This window comes from Octodon degus, unplaced genomic scaffold, assembly GCF_000260255.1.
Source record: "Octodon degus isolate 3935 unplaced genomic scaffold, OctDeg1.0 scaffold00189, whole genome shotgun sequence".
NCBI classification, from domain to species: domain Eukaryota; kingdom Metazoa; phylum Chordata; class Mammalia; order Rodentia; family Octodontidae; genus Octodon; species Octodon degus.
The window spans coordinates 1,284,311-1,304,209 of NW_004524765.1; positions in this window are offsets into that span (position 1 = coordinate 1,284,311).

Here is a 19,899-nt window from a genome sequence, read left to right on the forward strand (position 1 = left end):
AACTGGCGAGGATTAAATCCCAGCCCCAGGCACCTCCCTGGAGGATGAGGCAGTCTCCATAATCGTCAGCTCCCAACCTTCGTCCTTGTCCCCACAGTCTGCGCTGCACTGCCCTGGCTTACCTGGGGATCTGGTGTGCCAAGTCCCGGCATCTCTGCACTCAAGGTGTAATTATAGTCAAGATGTGGTAATTAATGATGACAATTATCATGAAATGTGACCTGGGGGTCAGTAGCCTCATAAAACACAGGGAGAGCCGCGTCTCCAGAGCGACTGTCTTCCCTGGGTGACTACTATGGGTGGGAATCAGCTGGCTGGCTCAAAAGAGCCTAAGATGTGGTCAGGGGACTGGGAAGACCACCTTGACCCTGCCGTTAGCTGTGTGACCTTAGGAAACACCCTAATCTCTCTGAGCCTTATTTCCTCACCTGAATGACATAGCTAGTGTTCTGTGGTTTACAGTGTTGTCCCTGGCTGTCATGTGGGGCTCCCATAGGCCGCAAGCAGAGTGCACACTGAGAACTTCCCGTCAAGAAGTTGATCTCATAGTACCTCAGTTTCCCCTGGGGAAGGGTATTAATTGAACCTACATCCTGGGGATTGATAGTTAAGCCACACCATGAGGAAGGCCGCGCTGGACAACTGGGCCGCTTGTTATCAAAGTGGGGACTCTGACTAGCAAAGGAGAGGCTCCTGGGGCACAGGAGTTGTGTGACTCCTCACAGTGCCGCAGGCAGCAGCCTATCTGAGGTATGAATGTTTACATTTAAGAAATTTATTACAGTAAAAGACACATTGTCATGAGTCCCCCTCGAAATCTTCTCCTCCCATTGTTCTTACCACTTTCCACAGCAGCTCTGGAGTCCTCTTTCCTGAGGGTCTTTGGTTGCGCTCTTCTGTTTCCTTGGTATCCTGAAGTGAGGCAAAACGTTTCCTTTCCATAGTCATTGTGACTGTGTGAGAGGAGCCAGAAGTCGCCTGGTGCCAGAGCTGGTGAACAAAGCAGATGAGGACACAGCATCATGTTTATATTTGGTCAAAACTGCTATAAATGTTTCGTATGGATTCAGGACCTTGAGGAAGCTTCAAAAAGGTACTCAGGAAAGAGAATTTCCAGAACTGCTTCAGAGAGTGGTAAGAACAGTGGCATGAGGGTACAGAACTAGTGGGGAGGATTTCGAGAGGATTCACAGCAAGTGTCTTTTTTTATGTATTTAGGACAGAGTCTATAGGGTCTACAGGGTCTCATTACATAGATCGGACTCATAGTGAGTCTCCTGTTTTCAGCCTCCCAAATTCTGGGATTACAGGCACGCGCCACCACGCTCAGTCTCAATCGCTGCCTCAGCTTGCCCTGGAGGCAGGGCCGGCATGGCAGGCAGGCCGGGGGATCGAACTCCAGCTACTGTGCTCTGCCTAAGCAGGTGCTTTAGTCTGCTGAGTGATCAGCCTGGCCCTAAGTCTTTTTTTTTTCTTTTTAATTTGTATTAAAACATTCACTGTAGTGTTTGGTCATGCCTCATAGAACAGGAAGGTGCTTCTGGGGGCCTCCACTCTACCCAGTTCCTTCCCATTGCAGAGAGAAAGGAAGAGCCTTGGAACTGCAGCTTGCCCGAGCTGCCCTGTGCTCCCTTCTCTGGACCCCACTCCCAGGGGAGGAGGACCCTGGTGGCAGAGGCCGGCCCTGGTATGAGTTTGGAGAAGGATGGAGTTCAGCTCTCTGTCTTGTTGCCTGGGTGTTAGGAATGTGTAGGAGATGGTGACTTTGTCGTGTGGGTGCGTGTGGGTGGTGAGCTTTGAATGTGTTAGCTTATGGGGAGTCCAGAGGACAAGGCTGTGTGTGGCTACAGGGCATGTGTCATGTGGCCTTACCGCTGGCTGAATCCTCAAAGAGAAATTTGCAAAGGAGAAGACTCGAGCCAGAGCTGATTCCTGGGTCATTCTCTTTCCACCCAGCTGTGTATCCTCTTACCAACCCAGCGAGACTGACAAGGGACATAGATGCCTTCCCAAACAGGGCTGCTGTCCCAGTTTCTCAGCCACCTCCTTCTCAAGGAAGAATCCTACAGGGAAGAATCCAGTAGAGCCAAAGGATCCCATAGCAGCCACAGGTCAAAGGCATGGAAGCTCACTGTGGAGTCACTGGTGAAAGTCTGTGTCCGAAATCTGCGTATGTTGGCAGAGTGGTTCCTTCCCGCTTCCAGAAGCTGGCAGCATGGTCAGGAGCAGGGAGGGTGCTGGGTGCTCTCGGGCTTGTTGGGAGAGCTGGGACACGGTGGGCATAGGCATGACTGGCACCTGGGCCCCTGCCATGGGGGCCCAGGCAGATCTAGGGCCTGCTGATTTCTCTGCCCCCTTGCCATGCAGGCAGGCCCAGGACCATAGACAAGTGACACAGCTCACCACTGAGAGACTAAGTGACTTTCTTTGGTGCCCAGAGCACCGCATTAAGAACTGTTGTCAGTAATTTGTCACCTTGATTTCTCTCCAGCTGTTTGGTAATTCATGTTAAATCCCAAATGAGTATGTGTGCAGCTCCGGGAAGCTTCCAAAGTCAAAGAGAATAAAAGTGTTCCTGAAGTTTCTTAGATCAAATAGCTTTTTTTTTTTTTTTTGTAATTTTAAAATAACTCACACTAGATTTAGCACAAACCCCATTCAGAAAGAGCCTGGCAGCACGAGGTGACAACTTTGTTTCTGAATAATGCATTCAGCCTCGACCCTGCAGGTGTTCCGGGAACACACATGCGGAGCTTGGGGATGAGGAACAGCAGCCTAGGCTCAGGTGGCCCCGGCCAGGAGGAAGACTAAGACTGTCAGGGTGAGGGTCTCTCCCAGCGGGAATATGGAGGACAGCGTTTGTGGGTCTGTGTGGCAGGCACTGTGCGAGAGCCTCCTGTAGGCGCTGAATTTGTTTCCACCACAACCGAGGAGGCACGTGTCGTGATCTCCACGAACAACCACACGGGAGCTCTGGCTGGTAGCGACTTTGCTGAAGGCTTGAACCAGAGCCACCCGTGTGGATGGAGTCCAGAGCGTTGCTCGGTACTGAATCTGATGGCCAGAGTGGTGGTCGGTCTCCATGCCGGCCCCAGGGAGCTCGTGTCATATTCACGTCCCCACGCCTCTGCCCTCTTTGTGAAATGCCCTGTGCTGCCAAAGTAAGTGTGGCAGTTGACTTCTGAAGTCGGGCCTTAGGACGCTTGCAGTTTCTCCATCTGAGAATGCTCACTCAGGGAGACCCAGCTGTGTGACAAGACTCACCCCTCCGGCTCCACCATGCTGCAAGGATATCCAAGAAGTGGGTGAAGAGGCCCCCTGGATGGTGATGCCCACCTTTATTCTGGCTGCTCAGCAGTCCCAGCAGAGGCCCAAGATTTGTAAGGGAAGAAGCCATCCGGATGTCCCTGCCCAGCGGAGGCTTCAATAGGAGGAATCGATTAAGTATAAAACACAGGTACAATTACTGTGGTTTATTTGGTAAGCTCACGGGATCAGAATCAGAGGGGTGCCCATGGCGTGTGCTAGGTCCTACTGGGAAGAATCCAGTAGAGCTAGAGGATCCCGTAGCAGCCAAAGGTCAAAGGCCTGGAAGCTCACTGTGGAGTCACGGGTGAAAGTCTGTGTCAGAAAGCAGAAAACTGACGCCTGAACATACTGGAGACCAACATCCGACCCTGGGGAAGATCGGAGCTCCCTTCCCAAAAAGGCTCATTTTCTTCCTCTTTCCCTTTCTATTCCACCCAGGCTACAAGCCTATTTGTTGGCACCTCCCACATCTGGGTGGGGCTTCTCCTGAGTTGGCTGACCCATATGCCAAACATCCACAGACACACCCAGACTTTACCAACCTGCTAGGTGGTTCTTACTCCAGTCAAGTTGACAGATCACAAATAACAATCACTTTGACCCCAGTCACTGGGGTCACCCAGGGAAATCCAGACAACCATCAGAATTTGTTGACGACAACCAGGCTTTGGAGTGGTTTGTTTCACAGTGATACGGTGAGCGAAGCAGAACTCAACTGATGTGATGGAATTTTAGGACTATTTTATGTCATCGACATTATGGCCAATTTTTATCAACCACTTCCGGTGGGTACCACACGGAGCGTTCTGTTCTTGGTATTCGCTTTTCCCAAGAACCTCATAAAAGAGACAGTACCTATTGTTTTTCTTTTTCTTTTTTTTTTTTTTTTAAATGGATACAATAATTTGGCGTATGTGTGGGGTACAGCGTGACATTTGGGTAGGTACATACATCGTGTAAGGGTCAAAGCAGGATAATTAGCATTCCCATTAGCTCCCAGCATGGCAATACTTAGAACCCTCTCATCTAGCTCCTTGGCAACGCATGATCTTGTGTTCCCTGGTGTTAACTAGAGAACTCCAGGACTACTCCTTTAGCTAGTCATGTTCTTGCACTTATTCACCAATTCCCCATCCCCACACCTGATGCCCTTCCCATCCTCCGTAGCCTTGATTCTATGCTCTGCCTTTGGGAGCTCAAGTTCTTTGGCTTCCATGTTGGAGAACATGTGACATTTGTCTCTCTGTGCCTGGTTTATTTCCCTCATCACAGCATCCTCTAATTCCGTGCGTACTGCCTCCATTGACAGGAGTTCATTCTTTTTAGGGCTATGCTACTATTCATGAAACCTGAGCCAGGTTCAGAGAGGTTAAGCAAAAGGCTGAGGTCACATAGCTAACAAGAGGGAAGCCCAGGCTTCAAGCCCTAGGACTCCTATCCAGTGCTAGGCCTTTTGCTCTCACACATTGCTCTGCTCTGTGACTAGGATATGGGGACTCAGGGCCCCTTGCTGGATGGACTCGAATCTAGGGGATTTGTTTCAGGAAGTCTTACTTGGCCTAGAGAACCTGCTCTGGGAGGGTTGGAGCAGCCATCTTTTGGGGGCCTGCAGCCTGGGCTTTTGTTTTTTTTGTTTCTTTTCGAGGTACTGAGTGTTGAAGTCCAGGATCTCCCCACTGAGCTATATCCTTAGCCCCTCCTTCTTTTTCTAAATTTGAGGCAGTGTCTTGCTAGGTCACTAAGTTTCCCAGCCTGGCCTAGAACTTGTGACCCTCCTGCCTGAGCCTCTGAGAGTGCTGGGATGACAGGCATGGGTCACTGACCTCAAGTTTTGTGAATTCTTCCACAGGGAGAAACAAATGATTCTGACCTTTACTTCTTGAGATGTTTTTCAAGGGAAGCAAGGCTGCCAGTGGGGTCCGGATTGATGGCGCCGGCTGCTGAGACTCAGAGCCTCCACATGGAGCGCTTCACCTGCTAGCTCGGGGCAGATCCGCTGGAAAAAAGGCCAGGCTCGGAAATGTCACACCAGTGGCTTTTACAGAATATATTTTCCCTGCCTTCCTTGCATCGCTTCTGCACTGCTTTGCTAGTACATATGACATGGGGTTGCTCTAGATTTCCTGTCCCTGGCACAAAAAAGACAGGAAGGGGAAACTGAGTCATGTAAGATTAGAAGATGTTATGAGGGCGGGATGGAAGACAGTGGCTCTGAATGAAGATACGCAGGACATGTTTGCCATGGCTCCACCTCCATCCAGGAAGCCGCTCACCTCCATCCAGGAAGCCGCTTACCTCCAGTTTCTGCCGTTGTGACTTCTTTCCTTCCTTCTGCCTTACCTCTCCACATCCAAAACCTGGGCCGAGGGGCCCGAGGGGCACGCACGGTGAGCAACAAGGTGACAGGTATGGCTCAGGAAATGGCACGAGGGTGTGCTGAGAGGCACAAGATCCCCTCCACCTGGAGGAGAAACACCAGCCTGGGGAGGGGTCCTCCCTATCTCAGCCTCCAGCCTGTCCTGGTCTGGTGGGAGGAGCTTCCCAAATAAACACTAGTCGACTTCGTGCCACTGACCATTTTCTATGCATCCACATGCCATATGCACTACAGATAAAAACAACAACAACAACAACAACAACAAATACCCTACTGGTTTTCTTTAAATTGAATTTCTTTGCCCTTAAGTTGATTAATTTTAAAGATGCCACTAATAATCAAAACCAGAACCCCCTGCTAGAAATAGATGATACCTTACCTTACCTTTCCTTACCTTAGCAAGAGACAAAACCCTATCATTTTAGCTCAATAGCTGTGGCTGTCCAGGGTCTGAGCGGGGACAGGCCCTGTGCATGTGTCAGGAATATCAACATCTACGAGAGCACCAGAGACTCTCTCCAGGTCACCTGAGGAAGTCAATGAACAAACAGGGCAAAGCCTTGCTGTACTGCTCGGTGACAGCCAAGGTTGTACTTAGACTCACTCTCCTCCCGTCTACACTGTCTCATGTTCTGATGCTCATAGTCTTGCCAAGCCCAATTTGGGTTTGCCCTTCAAGCCCAGCTCAAAGGTTTTCCTGGCCCTGGAAGTCTTTCCCTCCTACTTTTATTGATATTGCTCACTTCTTCCCCTTTATATCTACTGTAATAGGTGTCATTTTAAACAGGAAACAGTGTGACACGTCCCATACTCCTCCTGGGGCACCATGTCCTTTTTTGCCAGGGACATTATACTCCCAGGAGCCAGTGACTATAAAGTCCTTCCATGGGGTGTGTATGGGAAGGGCAATTTGGTGGGGATTTCACCCATCATCCTTCATGCTGCTGAGATGAAGGCAATGCTAGGTTTGTGTTATCGAGAGGAGCTAAATTCCTTGTGGTTGCTACCTGTAACAATTTCACTCCAAGGCTGAGGCTGCAAATCATTTGCATACAAACAATTACATGACTCGGTCCACTTCTTTTGTGCAATGTACAAAGAAATTCTGATGTAACAAAAAGAATTCACAGAATCAAATACATTGTGTATAAAGGTTGAGTTGTTTAGAGTTAGAGTTATAGATGTTAGACCGGGAAAGCACTTGAGATTTATTAAACTTGCTGCATGTGTTCTTTATTTTTTGGTTTATCCACTTAACAAAACTGGACCAGGTATCTACCATGTGCTAGACCTTAGTAAACCAGTGGGAAGAGAAGGCAAAGAACGCATCATGTTTATGATTTGGAGAGCAGGGAGTAGGAAGATGGCATGAATGCTAAACCACTAATTGTGGTCCAGTGCAAATGCAAGGTAGGTATGCTGCCAGTGCCGAGAACCAGGAAAAGGGTTTGACTCTGCCAAAGAGTGCTATGCCAGAAAAGGCAAAGCAAAAGAGATGACCTTTGAATGAAGCTTTGAGGAGGAGCCAGGCTTGTCAGAGAAAGGGCATTTCAGGCTAATGAATGAGCAGAAGCGAGACGAAGAGGCATGGACCTGTGTGTTTTAGAAAGGCTCAACTACCAGGGCTCATCATAGTGTGCAGTATCTACAGAGAGGGACAGGAGATACAGCTGAGAAGAGAGGAATGGCCAGAATAGAAAGGGCCTTACACGCCTCGCAAAGGCGGGTAGTGGAAACCTTTAATCAGGACTGTGTAGCAGAAAGGGTTGTCTACTCAAATGTCTCTTTCCTTTTCCTTCTTACAAAAGTCGGTATGGTCTCTTTTTTGGAAGAAAAAAACTAGCTTCTTCAGTTTATTGTGTACCCAAGAGGTAGCCGTATGAATAAGCAAGGTGTAGTGTGAAATTTCTGGGAAGGTCACATAAAGGGGCGACGGATTACAGAGAGAGGTCTTCTTTGCCGTTCTACACTTCCTCTCATTTTGGTTGCAACTTGGACACGATACTTAGAATTCCTGTGACCCTTTGGACCGTAAGATCACCTTAAAGGTGAAAGCTAAGACTAACATGCTTGAAAAAAAGTGGAGCCACCATGTCTCTTTTTAATGTGAGAAACAAGTGTTTGTTGTTGTTTTGCACTTTTGTAATATTCAATCTAATTTACTTGTAATTCGTACAGGAAGTCAAAGCCTCTCTGTTTTGTGTTATAATTTTTTTTGCACCAGGAATCAAACTCAGGACCTCGCACTTGCCAGGCAGGCACTGTGCCGTGGAGCTATATCCCCCACCCTGATTTAAATAACTGTCTGATAATGTCAATGTCTGGATGTCTTTTGTATCTATGTATGTGCTTTTTCTCTTTCTTGGTTTTTAGTTATTTGATCTTGCCTCCTGGTTTCCTTGATAACTTGCAATTGAAAGTTAGACTCTGTATAAAGCCGCATTGTGCGGCGCAGTGTGTAGTTATTTTTAGGTAAAACAGCATGAAATTAAAAATTCAGTTCCTCAGGCCTGCCAGCTTTATTCCAAGCACTCACTACTGCCATGTGGCTGGAACTTCCTTGCTGGTCAGTCATAGAACGCTGCAGAGAAGGGACACTGCTGTGTAGAGATTATTCGAGATGCTGATGATGCAATTTCCCTTGGAGAGGAAACTCGTTTCTGGCCAGCAGAAGGCTAGGAATGCTTTTGGATCAATAGACCTCCATTTCAACTTTTTTCTGTCTGGCCTTGTGAGACTGGTGGATGCTCTGTTCCATTTCTCAAATTTTAGACTGTTGCTTAGAAAAGGGCAAAGCTGGGAAGGATGGGTGGACGTCAGGCTACTTTTCCTAGTTCTCTTCTCTCCAGGGTTTCCTATTTTTGGTCTTGGTAGCTCTCTAATAACTTTAAGTGGATTTTTTTTTTTTTTTTTGGTGGAACCAGGGATTGAACTCAGGCCCTTGCGCTTGCCAGGGTAGCGCTTATTCTACTGAGCCATCTCCCCAACCCCTCAAGTGGATTTTTGAAATGCAATGTGTTTTTGTCCAGTTTTCTGGGTTTTTATTAGCTGGAGGGTTGGTCTGATGCAAGCTAGTTGGTCACAGCTGGCACCTGAAGTCACACCTTTGGCTCTGGGGAACTGCAGAGGACAACTGGCAGAAGAGTCTAGGAGAAAGCAAATGAGAGCTTGAGCTAAGGCCAGGGAGGGAGGGATGACACAGGCTGAAGAAATCCGGGCAGTCGAGGAGGGCAGGCAGCCAAGTAGGCTCTGTCTAGGACTGGATGAGAGGTGGAAGAGAAAAGGGCAAGAGGAAGAATTCAAGCATGACCCTTGGGCTGTGGCCTCCAGGTGTCTTGTGCAGTAGGGGGGAGCCACTTTTAAATGAGCTGCAGAAGTGAGGCCTGGGGAGAATCCTGACGGCTTTTGAGGTGGTTGTATGGAATGTGCTGTGCGTATGTAATGCCATACCCTGAAGATATTGGCTGCAACAGCTGCTCTGCCCAGTGCTCTGTGAAGAGTCCCGGCAGGTCCCCAGGTAGTTCTGCAGCATGGCTTTACTGTGATTCTGCCTGATGCAAACCCTCCTCCTGTCCTCCCTTCTCCTCGTTCCCCCCCAACTCCCCCGCTCCTCCTCTCCCTTTTCCTCCAGCTGCTCCTCCTTCATTCTCTTCCACTTCTTCCTCCTCTGCCTTCTTTCTTCCTTTTTCCTTCTTCTCTTTCCCCCTATTCCTTCTTCCTTACTTCTCCAGCCTGTGGAAAATTCTGATAATCTTTGAAAAAAACCATTTTATTTTTCTGGAGCCTATTTCTGTTGCTTACAACCCAGAACTCTAATGCATGAAGTGGTGTACACTGAAAATGTCTAATGCATACAGTACAGAGCAATTCCTTGCCATGGCTTGAGTTTCTTAATATAAATGTGGTAAGTACGCTTGTCCTATTTTTTAGCTATTCTCAGAAGTCATGAGGAAAATCTAGAATAGAGATGGAGGATGGAACGGAGTGGATATTTCAAACATAAGTACCTCTGGCTTAGTTCAAGCCATCAGAATGGCGGCTATTTCCCAGGCATGGTATAGACTGAGGAAGAGAGAGCTTAGGTATTTTTCACTCAGCCCATCTTCTTCCCCAATCAAGGCAAGATTTTCACTTCTAGAGATGCTGACTCAATTCCAGGGCACAGTGTGTTCTTCCTCCTGGCGGGCTGCTTCGGGTCAGGGAGCTGGGAGCGGCCGTGTCCACAGACCTGATGGACCTTTTTTCTCCTACAAATGACTTCTCAACCTACAAGGCAGCATGCTGCTCACTGCAGGGCTTAAAGGCAGCCTGCAGCAAGACCTTTGGCTTCCCTGTCTGAGCTAGAGCCCCCAACTAGGGAGCCCTTCCATCCATGTGGCCCTAGAAGCCCTGAAGAGGAGCAACAGGGAGGATGCCTGACACCTGGGCTTCTGCTTCCTGGAGCTGAACCAAGGCATATCACAGGGGCCCTGCTGCCAAATTCTGCCAAGTGCACTTTTCTGTGGGGGCACTGGGGAGTCAGGAGGTTAAGTGATTTGATTTGTACTCTGGAAATTTGACTCCAAGGGAAAACAATTGGGAGGCAAGAGATGATAGGTCATGGGTGTTGAGGATGTCAGTGGTGTAAAGGATGTCATGGGAGGGTGTGGGGGCGTGGAGGGGACTGGCTTGACAGCATGAGTAGCTCTGCATCCCTGCCCCCACTCCTGAGTTCCTGAGGTTGAGGGTCACATGTCCTGTCTCTGAGTTTGGACTTCTTCTTCTAGGAAGCTTCCCTGTTTTTTTGTTTTTTTTCCCCCATAATTTTATTGAGAAACAAATAGCAATGAGACAATTTCAAACTAAATTGGTAAGACAGTTTCAATAATTAACACACCGCATACATTCTTCCTAGTGGTTAATTGCTGTACAAGATGCGGACTTGATAGCCTATTTACAAACACTATTAGAACAAATCCCTCTATTCATTGAGAGAATGTAACTATAGATCTATCCTAATCATTTTGAATACACAGATACAAAATGGACATTCATCTGTATCCCCTTTTTTGCTTAGTTCCATTATTTGAATATTATAGGTGTGTTAAATCAGCAAAATATTCTAAAAGAGTCCAGTATCCCATAATAGTATTGGGTCTTCCGTTTCACTGGCAATGTCAGAAATTGTTGACCTGAGTCCCCTACAGCTCAACATAATACCATGGCTTTACTTCTTATACTTCATTTTTATACTTCAATTTTCTGCTGGATGGTTAAGACCAAGATAAAGCAGGACCTATGCAACAAGAGTTGTAGTTTTTGGGTCTGATAAGGTCAGTGAAATCCCCTCAGGATGAGTTTGGACTTCTGTTCACACTTCTCATGCCATGTTCTCCTTGGGCCTCCCCAGATGACCGCCATGGCCTGTCCCAGTGTACCAGGATGTGCCAGAGCTCTCCTTCTCCTGAGGCCTTCTTGAGTCCCCAAGATGCTCTGGCAGCTCTGGCCTGGCCCATTGCCCCCTCTCATCTCCTTGGGTCTGGTACCTCATCCAGGGCCTGGCACATGGGAATAAAAAGTCTCTGTGGGAGGCACCCGTGAATGAGATGATTGCACGGAAGCCTGGTAGGCAGCTGAGGTCTCCCCACTTCTCAGGCCCTGGGTCCTGCCAGGTGGGGCCCTCCTCCTTCAGCACCCTTATCCATGAGAGGAAGCAGGTAGAGGCAGTGGTTCAGGACTGTCCTACCCCAGTGTTCTGGGACTGAGGAGCTGCTCCATTGCTCACAGTCTGTGTGTACAGAGGTCACTGAGACTCAGAGCTCCAAGGAGATCTCAAAGGCTGGGAGGTCGTGCCAGACTCAGCGGCCAGAGATGTCGGGAACATGGTAGAGAAGGAGGCCAGGATGTGGGGAGGGTCGGGAGGCAGTGGTGCTGATGTGTGAATGCTCGCGGAAGGGAGACGGTGCAGCTCGGACCTGGGTGTGGGGGAGCCCAGCAGGCCCTTTCTTTTGGGGACTGGAACCCTCCATTCATTTTCAGCCTTTTAGATGGCTGACAAGAAAGATCTCCAGAGATGAATAAGCAAGGACTTGCATCATTCCGCTGGAGAACTGGCCCATGGCCTCTAGGAAGGTCTGCTGACTGTGATCTGGGGCTCAGCTGGTCTCCCAGGCTTATTTGTGAGTCACGGGAGGACAGACACATCTGTCTTCCACATCTGCCAAGTGCCTCGTGCACAGTTCTGTACCCGGAAGGTGTTTGGTAAATGCTCAGTGGGGACCAAGCAATCAGTCAAACAACCTTGCAGTGTTCTCTTCTGTGTGCTTGGCGGGGGAGGAGGTTGGGTAACTTTCCAAAGCTTTGGAGGCCTGGCGAGGCTCAGGGCGAACTTCGAGGCGTAAATTGCTCACCTCTGTGCAGAGTGCCAAGTCTCCAGGGCGCTGAGCGGTGAGAGAAAGGAGTAATTTGTGCCACGGCCCCTCCCGCAGCCAGAGCGCAAATGTGCTTCACGTGAGTATAGGGAGGACTTATCGTAGGAACGTTTCTGAAGAGAAATATTTTTTTAGGGCTGCTGGAGCTGTGGCTATAGACAGCACTTGATACCACGGCCACCAGGTCAGAGCGGAGAGGTGACAGCTCCCCCCACAGCACCACCTGTGTTCATCAGTTGTCACCATTCTCTGGGAAACTGAGGCCCAAAGAAGGGAGAGGACTCCTCAGAACCCTGGCGATGACCTCTCCCCATCACAGGGTCACTGCATTCAGGCCTGGATCCCCATCCCTCCATTGTCCCCCATTTATTTATTTATTTTTGTATTTTGGTAAGGGTCTACAGGGTCTACATGGTCTCACTGTGTAGAGACCTCGTAGTGGTCCGCCTGTGTTCAGTCTCCCAACAGCTGGGATTGCAGGAGTGCGCCACCTCGCCCAGTCTCAATTGCTGCCTCAGTGCTCCCTGGGGGCAGGGCCAGCACGGCAGGCCGGGGGATTGAACTCCCAGCCCCTGCGTCTGCCTAAGCAAGCACTTTAATCTGCTGAGCTGGCCAGCCCTTGTCCCCCATTTTTAATTGAAGGCCCAGGCAAGGTACTTGGGGATGCCAGCCGCCTCAGCCCCTCCATGGGTAAAGCAAGTCAGTCCTGCTTTGTTTCTGAACTAGGAGAACTCATCCTCTGTTGGGGAAACCCAGGGCTTCTCGTCCTCTGGGAATGAGACTTTGGAGTGAGAAGCACGGACTGTGCTGGGTTACTGGGGGAGGGGGGTACCCTGTGCTTGGGGTCACCAGCAGCTGCATGTAGGGGTCACAGGGAGCATAGGGTGGGGTGCAATGTCCTGTAGATGTGGATTTGGGAAACACTGACAGAGGAAACTGGATGCAGAAATGTTTAGCAAATCGTGATCCATCTTGGAGCCACTCACCCTCAAGTCAGGACTCCCTCGAGGCTCAGGCTGTAGCTGTCTCTGAGATTCTTCTCATCCCACTCCGCCCCAAGCAGCCTTGGGCTGCTTCTCTCCAGTCAGCAGTAACTGCTGCTCCCACCTTTCAGGCTACAAAGTCTCCACCCTGGGCCAGGGACTTCCTGACAATCTTTGGGCTCCAGCCCATCCACCAGAAGCCTCTTGGGGTATTCTCGGGGACCAAGAGGTCCCTGTCAGAGATTCTACCAATGACTGCCCCGTAAGGCAGGTTCCTGTAAAGTAGCCCTGCTTTGTTCTTACTCGGGACTGCCTGAGGAGAGTTCTGGTGGGTTCAGGTGGCTGGTGGGGCCACTGCGAGGCTGGGAAACCCCCCAGTAGGGTGGCAGCCAAGACCCCCACCTCACCTAGGAGAGGTAAGCTAAATAGTATCTCTCCCTGCTCCTAGCCATGCAGATCCTGTACCAATTCCTGCCAGCACTTACCTGGGTGTGGACAGAGAGAGCAGGGGTGGAAGAGTGTGGAAAAGAGTCCTGGCACTCCACCCTCTAGGGCCACGCCCGCACTTCCCAGGCCTGTCATTGCATCTTTGTAGTGTTGGCCCTGCCGGCCCTGCCAGCCCCGCCAGGGTGGAATGTGAGGCCCTGGGCACTGTGCAGAGGCAAGGGTAGGCCAAGCACAGGATGGGGACTGCTGGAATGGCCTCTGCCACAGGCACCTGCTCTTTGAAAGGTGGGCGTGGAGGGGACAGTGATGTCCAGCTGTCTAGTAGGGCAAGCTGGGACAAAGGCTGAGGCAGGACACATCTGTTGTCTTTCTGCCATTTCTATTTCTTCTTCAGGGACCTGGCCTGCCTGCTCCATGTTGCCTTTGCCCAAGGTCATGATATGTCCTTCTGTGCACAGAAGGGTGGCTTTCCCTTGCTGGTGGAAAGATCATGGGAGGCATTGCTGGTTCTTTCCTCTTCCCTCCAGGACGAGCTGTCTGCTTGGAGCTCAGAGTCTGCTCCCCAGGCGCCTTGAGTTCCAGGCCAGCTCTGCTGGCTGCAGCTGTTTCTACTTCTGGCTTCTGCATTTAGAAGCAAATTTTCCTCTAAAATCTTCATTCATGATGTAGGTGCTCTTTGAATGTCTGTACCTTTGAATTTATGTGCCTTAATCCTTTGTCTATTCTCTGTTGATTTGAACTCTGTTGTGAAAGATTAACATTATTTTAAAAGTGGTGGTGATGTTTGATCAGAGCTAGGTCACTGGTATTATATCACCTGAGACTGAGTCCTGAGATAGAAAGAGACCATATTTGCTGGGAGCAGGATGGTTTGGAGGCTGAGCCCTGAGAGAATGTTGGGGATCTTGCATGCAGGGCACCAATACTGCCCTGGCACCCCCCTCCCCATGCTAGGGTGCTCAGCTTTGTCGGGGGTGGGGGAAGCAGGTGTTCTACAGCAACTTCAGCCTTTTGATCAAATCTTGAGGAATAGGCACAATTTTCAGGCTGAGGGTGACATGGAGGTTCCAGATAAAGAGGAAGAGCAGGGGAGGAGCTTAAAAAAAAAAAGCCCCAGGAATGTTTAGAGGAGTTAGGTATAATCGACTCCGTCTCTTATTCCTGCAGGAACTTGCAGCACTGTGGGCAGGGGTCAGCTCTGAACAGGTACTCAGTGTCCAGTAGAGGGGCTTTGATTTCATCGTGTCGGAACAGGCAGGCTCGGAACAAGGGAAAACAGGGCGACAGACAAGAGGATGCCACGGGACCTGGGATGTTTCCTTCTCAGCACTGCCACCTTTCCGCTCCCCTCCCACTCTTCTGAGAGAATCACACCTTCCCTTGGCACAGCAGACAAGGCGGAGCTGCTGCAGCCCCTGCTCTGCTTTTGTAGAAGAGGTAACGCATGATCACAGCATGCCTGTTACCCCATAACTAGCTTTTCTTTTCTAACCTCACAACATGCAGTGAGAATGACCCAAGCCCTCACACGCGTACCTAACTAGGCTTTGCTTTTCATGACTGCATTTTAGTCTATGCATGAGTCATGCACAATGTATTCAGCCAATTAGCTACTGCTAGATATTCAGATTGTTTTGAACTTTCGGTAGTACACAAAATTCGGAGATGAAATAAATGTCTTAGAATTCACTAATGTGTTTTCTTTTTAACATTTTTTCTTTAGTAGAACAGATGTTGGAAAGTAATGTTCCTGGATTAAAGAGCAAGCCTTTTAAAATTTCAATGGATATTTCCAAAGTGCTTTGTAAAATTACTGAAGCAAGGAATTCCCATTGCTATGTGCTGTTTGACGGCTAAATCTGAGGGTTCTGAGACCAAGTGTGTCCATTAGCTGTGTCTCCTGTGCTTTCCATGTAGAAGTACAGATGATACAGCCACTTCAGGACGTCATGAAGCATGAAGACAAAGTGGCACTCAGAATTCCTGAGGCCTGACAGCCTCACCAGGAGGAGCACACACAGCAGCAATGCTTTCTTATCCATACCTGGAAACACATTCAACCACGTTCCCCCAGTAATGTTCCTATCAGCAAAAATTCAGAACCAGGCCTGGGGAGATAGCTTGGCAGTCTAAGTGCTTGCCTGGCAAACACAAGGTCCCGAATCTGATCCCCAGCATTGCATGCTATTCTGGCCCTGAAACCCCAGATGCTCTGTGCCAGCCCTGAAACCAGGTGTGGTGGTGCACGCCTGTAATCCCAGCACTGGGGAGGCTAGACAGGAGGATTACTATGAGTCCAAACTGCACAGTGAGACCCTGTATCAATCAATAAATAAATAAAATTAATTTTTTTTTTCGGTACTGGGGATTGAACTCAGGACCTTGTGCTTGCCAGGCAAGCGTTTATTCTACTGAGCTATGTCCCTAGCCCCTAATAAAATTAAAAAATATTCAGAACCAACAGTGCTTTGTACAGGATACTGGGTATATAAAGCGTGACATCACCATGTAAGGCAGTATAAATGAATAAACAATAGCCACACACTATTAAATATAATAAATATACCACACAACAGATGTGACATACAGTATACGCATGTGTATAACTCATTGAAAAAAACTAAGACTTTGGAGAATATTGTTTACCATTAAATATGAATAAAACTTATGTAGAACAAAACATTTTAAAAAACCAAGACCACAGTAGCCAAAAGATGGCCTTAGGTGGAGGAAAAAGACAGAAACCATTAGTGAAGTATATGTGATTGTTAATGCTCTGGGTCTTTGAAATAGTTCCTGTCCATCAACAGGTGAACAGATAAAGAAAATGTGGCATTCATATGCAGCGGAATCCTATTCTGCCAGAAAGAAAAATCAATTTCAGTCATTTGTAGGAACACGGATGTACCTGGAGACTATAATATCAACTGAAATAAATCAGACATGCAAGCTTACCTACCCCGGGGTTTGTCTTATATGAGAAACCCAAAGAATAAATAAAGAACAAAATCAAAAAAGCTAGAGAGACAAACATGTCTCAATCAAATTCAAAACAAAAAATAAATGGCATTCAGTTAACTAGTTAATTAAAAGAAGGCCACTCGTAAGAGTGTGTCAAGAACCCAGGCGTGTGCAAGGAAAAGACAATAGAAAACAATGGGGAAAATGCCAAGAAATAGGGGCTGAGCCTTGAGCCGTGGAGGCCAGGGCTCTGCCAGTGCCTCGGGCCTGGGTCGGGCCGCATTCAGCAGAGGCCTTGGTGCTTTGTCCTGATGGGCTGCAGGGATTCTGCATGGTGGCTGTTGTTGGTGGCATCAGGATCTGTCATGCCACAGGCCTGAGAATGATGGGCTCCTTCTGCTTCACGTCATATTTCATCCTTTGGGGAACAGCACTGTCTGGAAATTGCTATCCTGCCCCGGAAGGCTGCCCCAGCGGTTGGGGTGAAGCAGCGCCAAGCAGCAAGCACACAGTGCGGTCTGAGTTCCAGCCTAGGAGACCCTGGGTAGGGTGAGACGCGGGAGAGGAGCCCGTTCCTGCCCTGTGAGAGGCACTCTCACCTCCACATCACCTCTCTGCCATCGCAGCCAGCTGGCAAAATGGTCAGGCTCAGGAAGGGCAGCGCTGGAAAGGTGTGGCAGATTGGAATGGGGAAGACTGCCACCCAAAGGGATTATCAGGGACGTCTTCCAGGGGGCTGGCACTCATGTGGGCACATCTGGTTCCTCCCTGAAGGCGTTCTGCCCTGGAACATTCAGCCTCCCTCCTGAGCTGACCAGGGGCCAGTGCTCTTTGATAAGAGCTAAGCGTACACGTGATCAGGTCCTGGCCGCGTGGGTCTGGGTGGAAGCACAGACGCTGCGAACACCCAGTGTCCTGGAGCTGGAAGGGAGCTGTCTGGGGAGTGTCTGTAATTGTTTAATGGCAGATGAAACATTGGCTCTCTCCAGCAGCAGGAGAAGATGGTAAGCTGTGACTGTTATTATTTCTCATTTAGAAAATGAGCAAGTCACAGAGCTGAGGGCTACTTAGCTAATGGACACATAATTCACAGGTGCTCTCTAATGGGTCCTGTCGTGAGCAGCAGAGCCAGTTCTGTCCTCTCCTCGCCTGGCTCTGGCTGACAGTTGGAACTGAAACCCACACAGTCAGAACTGCTTCGGCAGTAGGGTGCTGTCACTAGCACCAGGCTCCCACCTCTGGCCTGGGCCCTCGGAGCTTCTCACCAGCAAATTCTCACTCCTCACAGAAGGAAGTTTGTCCAGGCAGGAAGACACATGTGCTTCTCGTAACACCGTGACTGCAGAGGCCCTCGCCCCCCACTCTCTGACTCCTCTTTCTCTCTTTTTTAATAATTAAGAACCAGCTAGGTGGGTTGACTTGATCTCCAAAGAGTCTTGGTGATCTGCACTCTGTCTGTGACAGGCAGATTTCCCTTCCCAACTTCCCATCTTGAATTGTCATCTTTGAGAATCAAGTGGCTCTTCTATCTCTAGTATTTCTCCATCCTCGGGTCTCCTCTTGGGGCATCTAAGCTATCACCATGTGTGATGTGGTTGGTGTGGTGTGCATGGTTCGGCCTCTCCCCATTGTTGAGGGTGCCTGAGCGCAGGGACCAAAGATGCAAGAAGGAGATTGTGCCAAGAGTTTAGAGGAGCTGAAGCCCAGAAGCGCTAACGGACAGCGGCTGTTGCTCTGCTCTGTTCTGTGTGGAATCATGGTATGAATTCAGCTCTGAGCTGCATGCGCCTAGGACTGAGAGACAGAGAAATGACAAGCCACAGCAGTGAGACAGGACAGAAAATGTTGAGGCTTCTAAATTATTTGTTCTGGGCCGGGGAGATGGCTCAGTGGAATAAGCGCTTCCCTGGCAAGCTCAAGGACCTGAGTTTGATCCCCGGTTCCACCAAAAAAAAAAAAAAAAAAGAAAAAAGTAAATTATTTGTTCTGATGGAGGAGAGGTAGGGGATTACAGTTTCGTGGTCATATAAGGGAGGGGGTTGTATGTTCCAAATTTAGTTGCGCTGAGTGCAGGAAATGAACTAGATTGTATGATTAGAGTTTCTTAACTTTGAGTATTTGAGGTGGGCTTTGCTTATGGCTCTACCCAGCCTCTGGGGGTGACCGCATGTCCTATCGGACTCTAGGGGAGGGGGCTTCCTTTTTCACTAGTGTGTGCCCCATACCCTCGAGTTTCTGATTTACCTTATTAGTGTTAGGGGTCATCATGTAGACGTGAAATATTTTGTTATATAGAATGTTAATCATCATAATATTTGTAACAATGGAATTTGTCTCCCCTCCCCCCTTTTTTTGGTGCTGGGGATGGAACTCAGGAACTTGTACTTGCCAGGCAGGGGCTTATGTCACAGCTATATCCCTGGCCCGACAATAGAATTTGGTCTCCAAACCTAGCTGAGCACTGTGAATATTTTCTTTCTAAGGGCCATCTCTTGCAATAACTGTTTTGTTCTTCAAGTTTCTATCTTATTTTTTATCTCTTTTTTATTTTTTATTTTTTTGTATTTTAGGGAAGGGTCTACAGGATGTTCACTACTAGATCGGACTTGTAGTGATCCACCTGTTTACAGCCTCCCAAGCTCTGGGATTACAGGTGTGCACCACCACGCCCAGTCTCAATTGCCATCTCAGTGCGCCCTGGGGGTGGGGCCGGCGTGGCAGGCCTGGGGATTGAACCCCCTGCCCCTGTGCCCACTTGCAGGTGTTTTAATCCACTGAGCTATTTGGGCGGCCTTTATTTTTTATCTTTACATTAAAAAAATGAAGGGAAGGATTAAGAATTGTTGCTAGCTCCATCTTCACCCTCATCAGAACCTTTTAAGGAGTATTCTGAGCTACAATCTCCGAACCATACAGGAATCCTGCAAAGTAAGTATTATTTTTTCCTTTTTAAGATGAGGAAACTAAGACCCCAAGTGGATAAGTGACCTCCACTCAAGTCTAAAACTAGCACTCAAAATCAGTTCCCCCAGCCCAGACCTTCTTCCAGGAAGCCAGGGGGACCTCGGTGTCAGAGTCCATGTCACTGTGCAGGTCACTGACCCCAGGGGGGCACCGTGTGCATTAAATGCCCCCAAGGAGCTTGTGGGAGACCTGGAGCGCTGGGCTCTTATCTGAAAGGGCGTGCTGATCTTTTGATGTCATGAAAAAGTTTTCCTCTTCCCACCCCACCCTCCAGATTTGCATCATTAAAAAGCAAGTCAAGACAGGGGATGACAACCTGGATCGGTTGAGCTTCGGTCTCTGAGCTGGGCGCTTGCTCTGAGGTGGTGTGGGAAGTTCACTCAGACAGCCACTAAAGCCACTTAGCTTGAGCAAGTTAGTGTCTCTGAGCTTCTGTATTTGTAAAATA